The sequence below is a fragment of the Lagopus muta genome, chromosome 13 (assembly GCF_023343835.1).
Source record: "Lagopus muta isolate bLagMut1 chromosome 13, bLagMut1 primary, whole genome shotgun sequence".
Taxonomy (NCBI): Eukaryota; Metazoa; Chordata; class Aves; order Galliformes; family Phasianidae; genus Lagopus; species Lagopus muta.
Window position 1 is genome coordinate 15,936,089 of NC_064445.1, and position 17,566 is coordinate 15,953,654.

At 42.2% G+C, this 17,566-nt stretch overlaps 1 long non-coding RNA gene across 1 annotated transcript in view; it reads right to left on the reverse strand.

The window, feature by feature from the left end:
* Positions 1–8,586: 8,586 nt before the first annotated feature.
* The window catches only part of LOC125699656 (uncharacterized), a 41,124-nt gene continuing 32,144 nt past the window's right edge, over positions 8,587–17,566 (reverse strand). The window contains exons 2-3 of the long non-coding RNA XR_007379647.1: positions 13,756–13,803; positions 8,587–8,680 (exon numbers count right to left, since the gene is read on the reverse strand). This is a non-coding gene — a long non-coding RNA (uncharacterized LOC125699656). The remainder of the gene's footprint in view (positions 8,681–13,755; positions 13,804–17,566) is intronic.

A 17,566-nucleotide genomic window follows, 5' to 3' on the forward strand; every position in this document is an offset into this window, starting at 1 on the left:
GAGCTTTCGCAGGATCAGCTGAGCTGCTGGAATTGCTCCCAGCCAGAATGCCGGGGTCATTTTTAAGACACCTCATGGAGAACAGGTTTCACAAGTTAGATGCCAGCACAGTTGGTTTTTCACCTAATAGGGCCTCAGGCTCTGCTATCGGAAGGATCCCGGTGACTGTGAGACACAAGGCTCAAATGTCAGGCATGTAATATTTATTAGAGGCAGCAGAGGTTTCAGCCTCCCTACGTAAGATTATTCTTTACTGAACAGAAAGAACCACAGCTCCCTGTGGTAGGATGTTCAGCAGTTTCGTAGTGCAGAACTGTTAATAAAATCACTATAAATATAAGCAAGGCTTTCATTTTCTCCAGCCAGCCTCTAAGGCTACGGCTGAGTGAAGGACTGCGGGCTCTGCGTGACCTGGCATTCCGCATAAACAGAAGCGTGCAGTGCAGCACAACATCTGTAAGAGCATCCGCTGAGATGTCTTCCACCGCTTCCTGGTTCCCAAACCAGGATCTGTGGGCTTTTTTTATTGCGTTCTGAGCTAGAGAAAAACTGTAAGGCAAGGAAGTCACAAATCAGAGCCAAGTACTTCAGTTCTCTAACTGACCCCAGCGAGAGGCCTGCTGCAGTGACAAGCGGGATGCTGGCTCTGCAGGAGGACTCGATTCCAGCAGCTGTTCCAAACTCCCTGGGAGCGTTCACAAATCTCTAACGCACTTACAAGAAAGCATATTATAATTGCTCCTAACGAAGGGAAATCTCTGTCCGAATTAATGACCCCAGAAATTTTTGCACATTTTTTATCACAAAATATTCGAACCGGTAACTTGGAACTGCTCCTCCAGTGTTTCCCATCTGGAACCAACAGTGGTTGTGGTGCCTGACTCAGACATTTAAGTCCAAATTTCACCCTGAAATACTGACGGGTGAAGATTTAAACCCCCATCCTAATCCACTCCTGTCAGTTCCCAATCCCTGCTGGGTGTGGAAAATCACTTTGAATCTTACATATCTCTGTCTTCTGTTCCTTAGAATAATTTCTTCCACACGATATTTGCCACATGTGTGAAAAACAAATTTGTCACCCAAAAGCATGTATTTCCAATGGTCTCAAAGAACAGTGATTCAAACAATGATTCACATTTTCAGCAGCACTAATACTATAGAGATAGGAGAAAAAGGAGTGCAAGAAAAAAAGAAAACAAAAAGGAATATAGAATTCTTCTTAAAGAAGAAATACGTGGAAGAATAAATGCAAACAATCCTTCACACGTGAAGCATGCAGAACACTGGCAGTGATAGAACAGAGTCTGCAGTGCGTTTCGACAGCTTAAATTATGATACTTGCCAAATTAAAGAAATCCTTTCATTGGAAACTAGAATCCTCTCATTGAACGAGTTAAAGGAATGACAAATGCCTTGATTAAAGTGAATTTTAAATCCCTGTGCATGACCACCTATTAAGACTCTTGCCCACACTGTCTCATACAGTTCTGCCCAGCCCTTGCTGGGAGCAAGGATGTCTGCATGCCAGGCCATCCCATCCTAACACAGAGCACTCATCACAATGGAAACTGATGGTCCCCCACAAAAAAAATTTCAGAGAGCAAATAAATCACACGCTTCTACTTCCCTCATTTTTCGACTAAGAAAGATAATTTTTCTTCCTGCTTTATGATGGTATTTTGAGAAAGCTAATATAATCCATACCAACCACTGTGTCTGAAAACTACACGAACTCAAGACAACCAAGTTCGGCCATGCCTTGCAGCAGGCAGTGCACTGGGTGCCAGTGGAAATGGAATGATCTGGCCATGCTGTACCTAGGGCTAGGAGACCAATGTCTTCCAGGAGAATTTTTAGCTATGCTTTGGGACCCAACCCAGGATCAGGAGGCAGCCTGCAAAATGAATCTGTGGCACAGATCACTTGCTGGAGGTTTGCCATTCACATACTCTTTTCGTTTGGCCCTTTGCCCCCACAGCTGCAGGCGGCATCCTTCACAATGGAGGCAATAAAACATACCTGCCAGAACTGCAGCTAGCAGCTAAGAAGGAAATCTAAGGTGAAGTTTGCATATGTGTACTGCAGCAAAAGACTTTTCCTCTAAGGAGTCAACATCTCTGTAAAATGGGATAAAAGAATACAATGCTCATGAGAGCTCTGAAGGCAGCAAGGCAGCTGCCACCCTCAGGTCTCTACTTTCTCTCTTCGGGGAGGGATCAGACCTTTAAATCAGTTCATTCCTGAAAGGGACGCAGTAAACCTCAGGGTTCACCATATCAACAAGCATGTATACATTCGCCTACTGCCCAAAGCTGAAGGGTGGTATTAACCAGGTAACCTGTTCTGCCAAGATAGAGCCACATCCCAGCCTGAAGACCCACAATGATGCCTGAATGTAGCAAATAGAGTAAATCTCTTATCTATGGCTTTAAATCCACTTATATTCCCACTTGTCCATGACTTATGTTGGTTTCAGTGGGTGGCAATTCTATTTTTCTGACAGCATTTTATAATAAGAGATCTATCTTAAATAAAGAGGGAAATACATTCTGATTCCAACAGTGCACTCACAATGGAAACAGACTTCCAGCTGAAGACATCCTTGTGGATGTATTTTATTGGTTTCATAGAGCATCAGCCGTAAAAAATGAGTCTGTGGAATTTATCAATTAATTGACATCAGCCTGAGACAAATCCTGAGCACATCATGACTCAGCCTGCAGCAGCAGCCTCCATCTGCAGTGCTGTGGGATGCACTCTGCTGCCCGTACACCAGATCTTTATGCATAAATTTTACTTCTGTGAATGTAAATAGTTTTATTTTTAATTTTTACTTGCAAATGCTTTTAAGAGAGTAAAAAATGTAATGTGTCAAAACCTAGTTGCTTTATATTTCTATTTTTATGACGACTTCTTGTAATGACAAAGTGCCAAGCATTTAATTGGTATGACCCAATTAAGCAATACATGAAAACCTACTTCTCTAAAGTTCATTGATGCCAGCCACCACTGCTGCTGCAAATGGCAAACACGTGGATTTATAGAATTATTGCTGAATACTGAAATGTAATCAAAAGCTGAAATGTGAAAATATACACTGGAAAATGCAGAAAATGCAGCTGTTCTCCAAAGAGAGCTTTCCTCTCTCTTTCCCAACTCCTCTCTACCATTGCTAGTGCCACAAGACCAAATGAATCTGCATTTACCTGCTGCTAATGGGTATAGGTGTCATGAGTACAAAGGCCTGAATTCAGTCATGAGACTTTAACATCAGGCTGGATGTGGCTCTGGGCAGCCATGCCTGGTGGTTGGCAACCCTGCACATAGCAGGGGGATTGAAACTAGATGATCTTTGTGGTCCTTTTCAACCCAGGCTTTTCTATGATTCTAGGAAATGCCAAACTGCTTACTTTCACACACACACCAAAAACAAAATAAAACAAAACCCTCCTCTAGGTGTCCTGTCCCATCCTGTGCCAGGCCGTGCAAATCTCCATGCTCCTCATTCTGTTCTTTTACTGTTAGGCTCCAAGGAATGTGCCAGATGTGACTGTACCTGATGGCATGGCACACAATGACTTCATCACCAGGTAACAACACAGAACAGCGCTAAGAAAAATGAAAGTTAGCTTGAAACAAAATTGCAAGGCAGCCAGTCTGAAGAGGAGTAAGACGCCTCCACCTTGGCTATGCCTGTGCTGGGGGCAAATGTAAGCGTCAATTGCAACAGCTATACAAGGAGGGTGGTGGTGAAGTGCAGTAGCATCCTTTGGACATCATTGTTCTGCATAGCCAGTATGAAGAATACAGCCAGAAGACTGGGAGCATTCCAGAGCCTGGGATGCCAGAGCAGTGTGCCAGCACTGTGGTGCCAACGCTGCAGCTCCAGCTCTAAATGAACTTTGAGATTCATGCAGATCCCAGGCACTCACCCACAGCAGCAAAAACTTATCCCCAAAACAATGAGATGGATGCATTGCAACACTAACAGAAACATGTCATTAAGAAGCGTGGTTTGCTACTCCTTCCCTTTAAAATCCTTGATAGCATACTATCTCAGTAAAACCTGGGCTCCTCTCATTTGCTTCATTTGAAATTCTCTGTAGGTAGATCACACAAGGTATGACAACCTCTATAAGACGAAGGAGTAGCTCTTGGCTTTCCAGCACTGAAAGTAATGATAAGAATGATGGCAAAGCCTACAAGCAGGCTTATGGGACTGTATCTACCTAACGCTGGAATGGATTAGCATTTGCCCTGTCTGTTCTCCTCCCCTTTGTGAATGTGTGGATTCACCACACCAGAGCCCATCCCCAGTATCCAGTTGCTCCTGGTACTGATGATGCAGTGGAAGCTGGTCAGAACGTCTAAGAAACCCTTCACAAATCACTGAAGATGCCCCGAAGGATAACACAGCAGTATTGGTACAAAGCACTAGGGACATGCTTAGTGATTTCTTTTCCCTACAGGGTATGAGGATTGCAGATAAGGAGAGCACTGTGCTTTCTTAGGACTGCTCAGCATGCTACTTTGTCTATTTTGCTTCAATGAAGATGAAACAGATGCTATTTGTTGGTCAATAGTGATGCTGTGACCAACACGTGAAGGCATGCATTGTGCGTAGGACTGGAGATTTCACCCTTCTTCCCACACAGCCCTCAGACACTCACGCTGGCTGTTTTTTTCTTTCACTGCTCCTGTTATCCACTGCTTTTCAAAGCAGTCTGCTTTTCCAGACTGCTGACATGAGGTGCTGCTCTGAGGCAGCAGTGAAGGTAACCAAAACCTTCAGGAAGGCCCACCGTGCTGCACAGACGCATCGGTGGGGTTCCTAAGGAGCACCCTGCCAGGATCTAATCAACTTCTGTGATTCATGCAAAGGACTGGCCTTGCAGGAAGAAGTGGAGGGAAGGAACCTAGGAAAATGGAAAACCGTGCATCTCTGAAAACATTTGAAACTTGCATTGGATACTGCCACCAAAGCAAAACCTTGAGCAACAGTTTCCCATTTTCCATCTTTATTTCTCTCTGTACAGGCATTCACAGCAGAAAATGTGCAATGATATTATGCCCCTGTCTTCAGCTGATAATGAACAATCTAGTAGATAGATATATAGCTGTCACTTTGCTTCTGGGATCCATGTCATATACTGAGAGGACATTACAGGGTTCCAGAACTGTGAGTTTGATATATGTAAATGTTTTCTAAGTTTTACTGACAATGAAAATTCATTCTGTGAGTGATACAACACTAGGACTGATGTCAGAGAGCATGATATTAACTTTCAGTCATTTTGGCATGCTGTTCTACTAGTGATGAGGCAAAGAACTTGATAAGCAGTCAAGCAACTTCTAATTTAATTTACAGCAAGTCCTTTGACACAATGGCAAACTGAGCATATCCCAGCTAAAGAGCATATGGAAGTTCATTTCCCAGTTACTCTGGTGACATAGAGCAATACCAAAGAGCAAGTTTCCTGATTCAGCTCTGGAATAGATGTATCAATGTGTTTCAACAGAAACAGCTTTTGGAAAGCAACTAAAAATCACACATTTATGATCCACTGTAGGATTACTTACAAATGTAAGTCCTAACTCATCAGCCTTTAGAACACAGCGTATCTTGGTAACTTTATGTTCTTTTCTTGAATAATCCCATCAGCTGTGCAAATTTGAATGACTTTGTCTTCAAGTGGCATTTATATCATAATTCACTAAAGTCATTGTAAAACACAAAAGTCAGCAATTTTAGTCAATCCTTGCTTTGTTCAAAATCACATTGACCAGCTCCACAGCGGAGATCTGTCTGATTATAACTTTGTGCATCTGTTATATCAAATGGATCATACAATAATAATCAGTCACATACTTTTCTGCTCTCCCAATCTCTCCTGAAGAGTGTTAGGCAATTACCCTCCTATCACACTTGCTTTGTCTGACAGCAAACCACAGCTTTCACATGGGGAAAAAAAGAATGACAGAGTATCATTGCTTGGACAAGATTCACAACTCCTGACAAATTGCCATGCAGCTTGAATTGCTCCATTCAGAAGTAGAGCTGCTCTCCCCAGCTCCCACAGTGCAGCAGACAACAGCACTTGCCATGGCACAGCACAGGGTGCAGCAGCAAGAGTAAAGAGCTTCTTTTCCTCTTCCCATCTCATCAACCCTGAGGGAAGAGAGACTGAGATGCACAATGAAAACAGACGAGCTTCACAACAAGATTTACACTTACAAAATCCCAATTTAAAATTGGACACTAAGCAACAGCATGAAATTCAACAAAAGCAAATGTCAGGTGCTGTGCCTGGGATGGAGCAATGCCAGACCCAGGTACAGATGGGAGAGGAGTGGCTGAGGAGCAGCTCAGCAGCAAGGGAGCTGGGAGTGCTGCTGACAGTAGGCTCAGTGTGAGCCAGCAGCATGCCTGGCAGCAAATCACATTTTGGGATGCATTAAACCCAGCATAGCCAGCAAGATTCTCCCACAAGAGTGTGATCTCCGTTATATAAAATGGATGATAAGGTCCCTAAAAGCTTCCAGAAGAAGCACCAAAACTGGTACAAGGGCTGGAAGGCATGTCCTGTGAGGAGAAGCTAGGACATTTGGGTTGTCTGGTCTGGAGAAAAGGAGGCTCCGAGGTGACCTCATTGCTCTGCAGCTTCCTGAGGTGGAAAATGGAAAGGGAGCTGCTGAGCTCTGCTCCTGGGAATTAAAAGCAGGATGCATGGAAATGGCACAAAACTGCACCAGAGGAGGTTTAGACTGAACAATAGGAAATTCTCTCCCAGGAGGGTCTTCAAGCACTGGCACAGGCTTCCTTGCAAAGCGAAGATGATTGCCCCAAGCTGCCAGTGTTCAAGGGGCATTTTGATAATGCCCTCATAAATATGTTTTAATTTTTGGTTAGTCCTGAAACGGTCAGGAAGTTGGACTAGATTATCAGAAAAATTCCCTTCCAACTCTAGTATTCTACTCTGTTCTAAAACTAAAAGCACTTTCAGCAGGACAGGGATGTGTTACCTGCAGTTTAAAATCACAGTTTGAAAAACGAGGACCAATGCAAAACAGTCTGAGTTTCAGTGAGACTTTTGGCAAAAGATCAGTAAATTGGAGCTAGGACATAAACCTATTAGCAATCTAGTTCCACACTAGGCTGTAAATGTCACAAAGCTCATGCAGTCATTAGTCATCCCTGTGCACAGTACATACACACACAGGATAGAAAAGAGATCTTATGAACACCTATCTTGAACATCAGCATGGATACAAATATCATCAGTAATAGGGGATAGCAGAGTAAAGTGGGCCCAATACATACAGGAACCTCCCAAAACTGTTTCCCCACAGCTCAGCTATGAAATACCACTGACATTTATATAAATTCAATTATTATTTTTAGATCTTGGTGATTTTCATTGCCTTTGTACTTGAGGAGTCCAGATAAACAGAGCCTAAATGCTGAAATGCTTTGAGAAAAGCAGTTGACATAAGTTTACTAGCCCCGGGTTGAAAAACGAAAAGGGCTGGAGCAGCAGCTAAGCATCCAGAAGTTAATTCTCTGTCAGCATACATGAATGCAGCTCCGCTGGGCAAAGAATGTTCCCACCAGTCCTGTGACTGCTGATCTGAACAGAATCATTCTCCTATGGTTTACTGCAGAAACAGCCTGGCAGTACCGACCTGGTGCTCTTGCAAAAGCTAAAAGTGAGACAAAAGATCACACCAGACATACTCATGTCCTGATCTGTCTTCACAGCCAAAATTGTGCTGGTAGCTACTACCTCTATATGCCACATTATAGTCTCTCCCACAGACCTTGCATATTATCTGCCCTTTAACTGAGTCATCCAATTCTCCATTTGGAAAGCACATCTCCTTTGTGTTCGTTCAGGAAGACAAACATACTGCCTGAGTCATTAGGATTTTTCATGTGGTCTCGCCTTAATGTTCCAATACTCCAGTTTAGACAATATCCACTTGGAGGAGTTCTTTGCTCAGCAGCAGGAAAGAAAATAACCTGACTCCATAATGAAAACCTCAAAAACATCCCAAGTACTAAAGGGTAATGAGACATGGCCCTGATTGATTGTCTAATAACCTTTATCTAGATACTAATGAATGTAATAAATTGTGAGATTTATGTACAGTCTCTGCTCACAGACCATCTTTTAAAGTACCTTCATGGAGAACAGCAAGTTGTGATGTGACTTCCAGCTTCAGTTTCACCAGGAAAAAAAAAAAAAGACCTGTATAATGCATAAATTTGAACTGATGATCAACTGAGACATTACAGTGAAACAGTCTAGGGGAATAAATTTGCATTAAAGTTTAAGTATTATTGTGAAAAAATATATATTTAAAATTTCAGACATACTTTAGAGGTCACAAGAGCCAGCAAGAATGCTCAGTTCATTTTATCGTTATCATTATTTATTACAATCTGATAATTTATTAGTTTCTTAAAACCCAGAAGTAATATCTCAAGGTCTTCTTATATCACAGAACCAAAGAATCATAGAATGGGTTGGAAGGAGACCTTGATGTTCACCCAGTTCCAACGCTCCCGCTGTGGGCTGAGTTGGCTAGTCTGGAAGATTCTTCCTCTACATGACCAGCAGCCTTCCCCCTGCTGAAAGGGCTCCTCACAATCCTTTGCCTCTTCACAGGTTCCTAGCTAAACCAAAGAGTACATTCAGAGTCTATCAAGAAGCTTCCCCTTTTTCTCCCTCCAGCTTTTCTGCTCCTGTGATTTTATAGGATGGTACTCCGCAGCCTCCACCCTTTGTTTTCTGCTTCTGCAGCTTTATTTCTACTTTAGGCACACTTCAAAAGCTGTGCCAAAAGAACGGTGCCATGCAGAAGTGCAGCGCCACGTCTCCTCTCTGCCTGTTTCAAACAAGACAGAGGGATTGACAGAAATCTTAGTGTGCTTACAACTTGGAAAAGAGAATTAAAAGTCACTTTGTTGCCTATTCAGGCAGCTGAATTGCCAAGAAGCCCTGAGCTGCCACCAGCAGTTTCATTCTGTGGGTATACAATGCCAAACATTTCTGTGTTCAGACCTGCTCTCGCTTTTCAGAAAGGAAGGAGCCCACTTTTTCCCTTTTTGCTTCCCTCATTCTCTCACTGTTCAGTTGCACTTTTAGTATGCAATTTTCTAGAAGAAGAGTATGGAAGTACCATTTAAAATGTACAGTGTGGTCTGCTTTTGGATCTGGGATCAGAACTGCAAGGAATTATCGTGGACTTTAACATGACTCCATATCAAGGCCTCTGAGTGTTACAGAAATGTATAAATAATACAGTTTGGGATCAGAATTTGCTAATAACACTTTCTACCAATTAGGCTTCCCAAATTTGGGAAGTGGGACTGTGAGGCAAGCTAATCTCTGGGTGCCATTTGAACTCTTTCCCCCTTATATTTTGTTGTAGAATTAAGAAGTAACAGGCAAGGGATCTGGGATAAAAGCAGGGCAACCTGTATGGAAGCTTCCATGTGGATTGGCAGTGTTCATATTTGAGGGCAGAATCCAAGTTCTTACTTTTGTGTGTGTGTTATTTGACATGTCTGTGACTATTTAATTCCTCCACTTCCTTAGGGCAGTGACTTCTGGCTAGTTTTAAGGGGTTCTGTAGCTAAAGAGGCCTCCTCCTCCCCAAGGCACAATCTATATGTTTCTCCAGTTTAGGGAAAACAGACCAGTCCCAGTGTCAAACTGCAGCTGATCAGCAGCCAGGTGTGAAGGAAGCACAATGTGCTCTGGCCCCATCCCTCCAGCCCAGGGATGCCTGCCATGCCAGAGAGAACCTGGCAGCTCCCCCATGCAATGGGCTGTGCTCCAGGCTCATTCAGCAAACCTGGGGGCAGGATGAATCCAGCAGGACAAAACTGGGTCCAAAATGCTTGGGTGGCACTGATGGTGGCAAAGTATCTCATGAGAAAGCAAAGAAAACAAGCATTCACTCACTATTGCCATGAAAAGATTCTCTGTGTCTGGGGATCAGTTCTAACACCAGCTATTTCCAAAGGATACCAGCTATCACTTTCAGTATTTTCACTGTAAAAACAATTTTCCTACACTCTACAAACCTGAAAGAAATCCTAAACAGCTCCCAAGAAACTGAAACATCTCAGATGAAGGCAAGAACAGTAACACCTATAAAGCATATTTGTAGCAGCACTTAATGAACCATCAGGGCCTAATCCTCATTTAGATTGTGCAAATATGAACGGCCTTTTGCTTCTTTTTATGTTAGCATCGTTTGCCAGCTAAAATCAATGTCAGTACAAATGAGCAATGAACAAGGGAATGTGTCCAATACTGTCTCCATTTTAAGATTCCAATGTTGATTTTTCAACTTTCAGAAAGATTCAATATAAATTTGCAGTATCTTTGTGGCAACATCCTTGCCCATGACTATAAATATTCATAGAAACAGTAAGAGAAAATGCTTTGCTTTTCCAAGGACAATTGATCCTCTTGCAGAATTTACTTATTTGTATTATAGATCATCCAGTTTTTATTCTTTGAGAGAGAACGTTTAACAACACTTAGCATGTGATGGTCTCCACATGACTTCCCATTCCCCGTGTTGGGAAGAACAGAGCATTTGCACAGCATTAATAAAGAATGCCTGTTCAAAATTGAAGAGAAACAGTTCCACAGCAATTAGTCATTAGCAAAGTGCAGACATGCAGCCTCACCAGAAAGCATCTCTGAATATGCAACCCTGACAGTCTTTTCAATAGACCTCTGCTTGCACTCTGCTTCTCCTGGTCACCAGAGAACAATAGCTATGACTAATTCAGGTTTTGAATGCTGCCCCTGCAGCACTACAGAATCTGCAGCACAAAAATAACAGATGTGCCTCGAGAACAAGTCTTACAGGTGCAGCAAGAACCAGCAATATGTGAGAAAACCCAAAGCTTGCTCCTATCAGCAAAGTTACAAAGGAGACCTTGCTGAGGAAGGCAAAGCTCATCCATCACTTCTTCTAGCAAGCAGTACACAAAGACCCAGTTTTTCCAATTTCCTTTCTCTTTTGAAAGCTTGAATAGCAAAAAATATTTGCAAGCTATGAAAATGTTTCCATGAAAGAAACTCAGATACTGGTCTAAATGAAGAGCATTATTAATGTTACTCCTAAAAATCCCATACCAAAAGCTATTTCCATAGCTGGAAACCTCCGGTTTTTGACAGGTTTATTTTCTAGGGGCACACATAATATGCAAATTAAACAAGTATACAAATAATAAAATTTTATTTAGAGGTAAAAAATAAAGCTGATATTCAAGTCACATTTAAGATGCAAATACTGTCCTCTCAGGACTAGATAATTTCAAACTGCAAAATGATTTTGTTTATATTTCCCTCGATAAGCAAAGTATAGAGGAGCAGGAAACAAATTTTGCATTTTATAGCTTCTAAACAAGTGCACCTCTGTCTAAAAACAGAACGTAAACATAAATGTACCACACACTGCAACTTCAATTACAACTGTTAAACAACAGAGCTCTGAAATAGCTGCTCTAATTGCCAAAATATGCCATGCCTAGCACACCACGTAACACTGCCAGCATAAATACCATCTCCTTCAGCTTCACTCATACCGCCAATCTTGCTGTATTCAAACCACATTCCACAACAGCACTTTTCAAGCTGAGGATTTTGCCTTTCTTTTACTTTCAATAAACTCACTGGCTAGGAAGTAAAAATGATAATAAAAATAATATACAAAGACATAATATTAATTAATTAGATGTCCAATAAATTTTTAGTAATGGGCACTGCAAATTTAGTTTCATGCTGTTGCTAAATATCAGAAGAAACAGAGAATCTCTGAAATTCTCTATGTTTCTATTAATTAATGCTCTACATAAATGAAAGGAGTTAAGGCATCTGTCTGGTTCATACATTAACCAGAGATTCAGTGTTCCTGTCCCATCTGATCTACAATGATTGATTTAATCTTAACAGCAACCATTAACTATTAGGGAAGCATTACTTCAACAATGTAGATACACATGGGTGTCAACTGCTCAGCGACAGTGTGCCCTGTATAAATAATAGGCTCCGAGCTAGATTCATCAAAGAGAGCAGGAAGATGTCTTGGAAGAGAGAGAGGGAAAATGAATTCGATGAATCATGTAAGTGGCAGCCTGCATCTTGAGAACAGTTCTCCATACTGTGATTATGAATGTGTTACATGCAGAGTTTCGTCAGCAATTGCTGAAGAGGAGTAAGATGCTCAGGAGCAGCACAGTACGTTGGTGAGCACAGCACGTGGGAGGCTCTGATTCAGGGCCCAGGAACTCTTCCAAATGGCCCCAGTAGGACCTATAGCAAAGCACTATCGGAAGAAGGAAGGAAATGCAGGACTTCAGATGTGCTTCAGGGTAACGATGGTGCCACAACTCTCTGATTACAGGCCAGGTCTGCCACAGGCCAGTCCCCTAGCCAGCTCAGGCCACAGTGAGAAAGTGATTTGGAAACTCAAGAGCCACTGAGGAAGAGCTGCTGTGCTGTCCCAACACTGACGGGGGCTGACTGTATCACACAAATAGCAAACATCATCGAGTGAATCCCCACTGCTGCTTCAGAGCTGATCCTTTATAGGCAACCCACACACTGAGTCGTAATTACATATGTCATTCACTGAATAATTTCAAATTAATGAATGTGTTCATGAGTATTTAAAGTGCTTTCACAGACCATTCACACACAGAAAGAGCTTCAGAAGCGCCACAAGAACTATGGGGAAACAGGCTTTCACTGTGAGTGCATTTTATAGTTTAAATTCACACTGATTCTTTGCCAGGCTGAGAAGGAAATTTTCTCAGCTGGATTTAGATTATACACAACCTCAGGTTATCAGGGGGCCTAAATGACGGGCATGCCATCAACGTGAATAGAAGGACAGAAGTTCATCACTTGGCCACAAGTGTGGCCCTGTATGCAGAGCCATAGCTCCAGGGGAAAAGACTTTACAACAGCTTCCTCCACAAAGCCCTGCCGAAGCAGCAGCAAATGCCTGCTTCAGGAAACCATATTTCATTTTGTTCTCATATTTTCTGCAGCTGAAAATGAACTGGGATAAAGCAGACTACCAATTAAGTCTAAATAGTTTAGATGGAACAGGCTTTGGTATTGCAGCCTTCTTAGATTCTTTGTTGGGGTAGAAAGTGAAGTACTTGAGGCAGACCTCAACTTCTGTCACTTCCAGACACTGCACAGTTGTGTGTCCAGGAGGCTATGCCTCATTTTCAGATATGCACCTCATCAAATAAATCCAGTGCAGTTTCTGGAATTGATTCTTAACTATCACAGTGAAAACCAAATCAGAAAAGCCAAAGCAGTTGCCACTGTTGCCAAGGCAGAAAACAGAAGCTTCCTAACCCTGAGACTTCCTTCTCTTCTCCATCTACCCTTGGGAAAGTGAAAGCAACTTGAGATCTTAGCACTTCCAAAGCTCTTCCAGATGTACCCAGAGGCCAGCTCTACCTTGAATCATGGAGCAGAAGTATGCAGGAATGGAAATAATCTCCTAAGTAACTAATTTTGGTTCCTCTCCCTCACAAGAAATCATGTTGTCATGCTGCTCTCCCTTCAACAGTTGGACCCAGGCCTGGGGAGCTGGAGACAAGCCTGCACCACTGGTGAGGAAATATCCTTCCACCATGACCAAATGTGTCTGAAGAGCCCACAGGAATGTGTCAACACTGATAGACAGGCAATGCATAGAACTCACCTTAGAAAAGGAAGCAACTTCTCAGAGGCAATGGAACATCTAATTATGCTAAAAAGAAAAGGAAAAATCAGTAGAAGTAAATTAGGAGTATGGAAAGTGAAAGATTCACTATTTTTTGATAGAGCCTTCTACAAGAGGGAAATCATAACTGTTAACATCCCTTCCCTTACTAATCTCTTTCTCTTCCTGACTGCTAAGGAACAATAAAAGTCCATGCAATTTTGCTGACCATCAGACATCACTTAGTTTTTCATACAAGGACCACAAGACAGGAAATGGGATCACCTGTATTTTGAATGTAACTTCTCCAAACCCAACACAGAACATTCCCACATGACAAATGTTAAGGCCCTGTTCAGTTTCTCATTGCTGATCTAGCCTGCACAGTACACTTGAAAAGCTGACAAATCATAGAGATTTTTCACAGACAATGCATTGCTGCTGTGACCACAGCTACATCAGCTTTAATTTTAAACCACGCATCCTTCTCTTTAATTTAAACATCCCCTTTAGTGCAGAATGACAGAACTGTACAATACAGCTGGCCTAGGTTTATTAAACTTCAGTGCAATGTGTAGCCAGTCTGACTAGTTGGTTTGACATTGATATGAACTGAAAAACATGCTGATTTATTGTATCTGGGTCTGAAGGTGATTGTTTATTGTCACTGCCACACAGATGCAAAAACACTGCCTGGGGGAGAATGTATCAGCTTGCAAACAATATAACAGGAGAAAAAAGTATTTCTCAAAAAATATAGCAGACTACTTGTGATATATCTGGGATCTTTGCTGAACCTGCCGCTGAGTAAAATGGCTAAATTTAACAAAACAAAATTAAAAATAAAACATTGTGTCATCATGCGCTCAATTTTGGCACTTAAAACTGATTTAGCCAATACTTCTGAATGAATCACACTGTCCTTCTTCCCTTCATACTTGAGGAGAAACTGCCCCAGGTTTCACAGGAACTACAAGCTGATTCAACACTATCCCAGATGTCTACAAAGGACTGACATGCAATTCCTGATGCAAATTGAAGTACATTGCTGGAAGTGGCCTAACTTTACATTTCAAGGAGATCCATGAGCACTGCAGTACAAATTAGGGACAGGAAATGTAAATAGCAAAAGAAATTTCACTTATCACCACTTCTGAAAGTAATCATGAAAGAAAAGTGCCAGAAGACAGAGAGCATTTTCACTTTCTTTCCTCATTTTTTTAAGCTGTTAACCTAGACCAGAGCAAAAGATGACATTCAGATCCTCCGAGGGAAGAAAAAAAAGAACTAAGAGTTCATCCAATGCTGTTATTCAAACACTCCTGCATCCATCAGATGAAGCACAGTTCCACCAAGCTGGAGTTTCTCCCTGAGTGAGTCAAAGCAGAGGCAGCAGCACACCAGGGCAACCTGGCAATGCAGGTGTGGTGCCTGGTTGCCTTCCTCCTGTCATATGACACACAGCAGGTACACAGCCAGGAATGCTGGCAAGGTGAGGGAAGATGGTCACATCCATGTCACCTTCAGAAATCTGCTCTTGAGACCAAACTGAAATGTTTCTCTGGCTTGAAGAAGCTTAAAAATTAGAGAGTGGTTTGGATATATCCACAACCACTGACTTGTGGGTCAGAGCATCAGATGCTTTTATAATGTTTAGGTTTTATCAGAGAATAAGCATTATTCAGAAACATAATCAAATAATAGAATTCAAGTGGACATCTGAATTTTGACTGAGAAGTACTGCAAGCTTAGAAGGATTCTGAGCTAAGACTTAACATGAGCCAGCAGTGCGCTCTGGCAGCTGGAAAGGCAAATGGAATCCTGGGCTCCATCAGGAGAGGGGTGGCCAGCAGGGACAGGGAGGTGATTGTCCCTCTCTACTCGGGTCTTGTGAGGCCCCATCTGGAGTACTGTGTCCAGGTGTGGAGCCCTCAGTACAAGAAAGACATAGAGATTTTGGAAAGGGTCCAGAGGAGGGCGACTAAGATGATCAGGGGGCTGGAGCACCTCCCCTATGAGGACAGGCTGAGGGAGTTGGGCTTGTTCAGCCTGGAGAAGAGAAGGCTGCGGGGTGACCTCATTGCAGCCTATCAATACCTGAAGGGAACCTACACCCAGGAGGGGAGTAAACTCTTCAACAGGGCTGACAACAGCAGGACTAGGGGAAATGGATCCAAGTTGAAGGAGGGAAGATTTAGGTTGGATGTTAGGGGGAAGTTCTTTACAAGGAGAGTGGTTAGGCCCTGGAAGGGGCTGCCCAGGGAGGTTGTGGATGCCCCGTCCTTGGATGTGTTTAAGGCCAGGTTGGACGGGGTCCTGGGCAACCTGATCTGAATGTGAATGTTTGATGGCCCTGCCAGGCAGGGGGGTTGGAACTACATGATCCTTGAGGTCCCTTCCAACCCAGGTGATTCTGTGATTCTGTGATTCTGTGATTCTGTGACTAAATAAATGAATAAAGTTATCTCTTTGTGGCTGTTTAGTTGATTACTAGATTTTTCTATCACACAGCCCTAGTTCTCAGCATACTCACACACAGAGTAACAGATTTCCCCTCACCAGTGCCGTTAGTGACCTTGTCCCTTGGCCTGAGCACTATGTACACAGAGTGCCACCTGTCTGTGACCTTTCAATGTCACAGAAATAACTGAAAGGAAACAAGCAATCACCTTTTCAACTGAAATTTCATTTGCAAGCTGTAATTTTGATGTGAAAAAAATATACATTTTTGGAAGTCAGGAAGAAGGCAGAACACCACCTATTACATGGATGTCATGATGACTTCTCTCCAATCATTCAGTAAACACATTCTCAAGAACACTTATCATCTCTTTCGTCTTCGTTTTACTGATCTTACAGTGTAGTAAAAGAAACATCTGTGGAAAAACAAATGTAAGAGTGATTGCACATTCAATCATAGAGAAGTATGTAGTAGTAGCTTGTGGCACTGATAGGAATGGGAGGGTGGTTGGACTAGATGATCTTGCAGGTCGTTTCCAACCTTGTGATTCTGTGATTCTGTGATTCTGTGAGAAGTTACATGTTGCTATCCTACAAAATGTAATGAAACACTGAACCAGGTCACCAGGGCGTAATACTTGTTGTTGTGTGATCAGTACAGCATCCATCTCTGTAAGAGAACCAAGATATCATAACACTCTCAGCTCAGATGTAACCACATCTTACAAATCTACCACATCATTTGGCAATTTTGATGCTTTTCATGACTTCAAATGGCTTGAAAATATAGCTTTAGTCCATCTTCACATCTTTTTGTGTGTAGATTTACAGATCTGTGTACTATTCATCTTTTCAAATCACCTTGTACACATAATGTATTGGTGATAGCGAGGGGACGGTTCACATCTCTCAGTCTTTGCCAATGATATAGACATGTAGGTTTAAGTGACCAACTGGTCCTCATCCATGCTCTTTAGTGAGTTCTTGGCATCTCTAGAGTAAAGATCATGAGAAAGAAAAAGATTTCTTGGGATTGAAAACTCTGCATCATGATGGCATAATCCTACCAAAATGGAAGATGTGAAAAATAATAATATAAGGAAAATAAAATTTCAAAGGCTGTGGCAAATTCTATCATGGCTCCCTGGATTAAATGACAATTTCTGTGCAATCCCTGAATTTAAATCCTGCCTTCTACTTGGGGTAAATCAGGACTATGTGCAGAATTTCCTATATTTAAACAAACAAAGCGAAGACAGAAGTTGACCAGCATTTGAACATACTTTAAAGTAAGAAAGTCTGTGCATATACATAATTTCTGTTCCTTCATACTTCCCAGCATGTGTAAAGC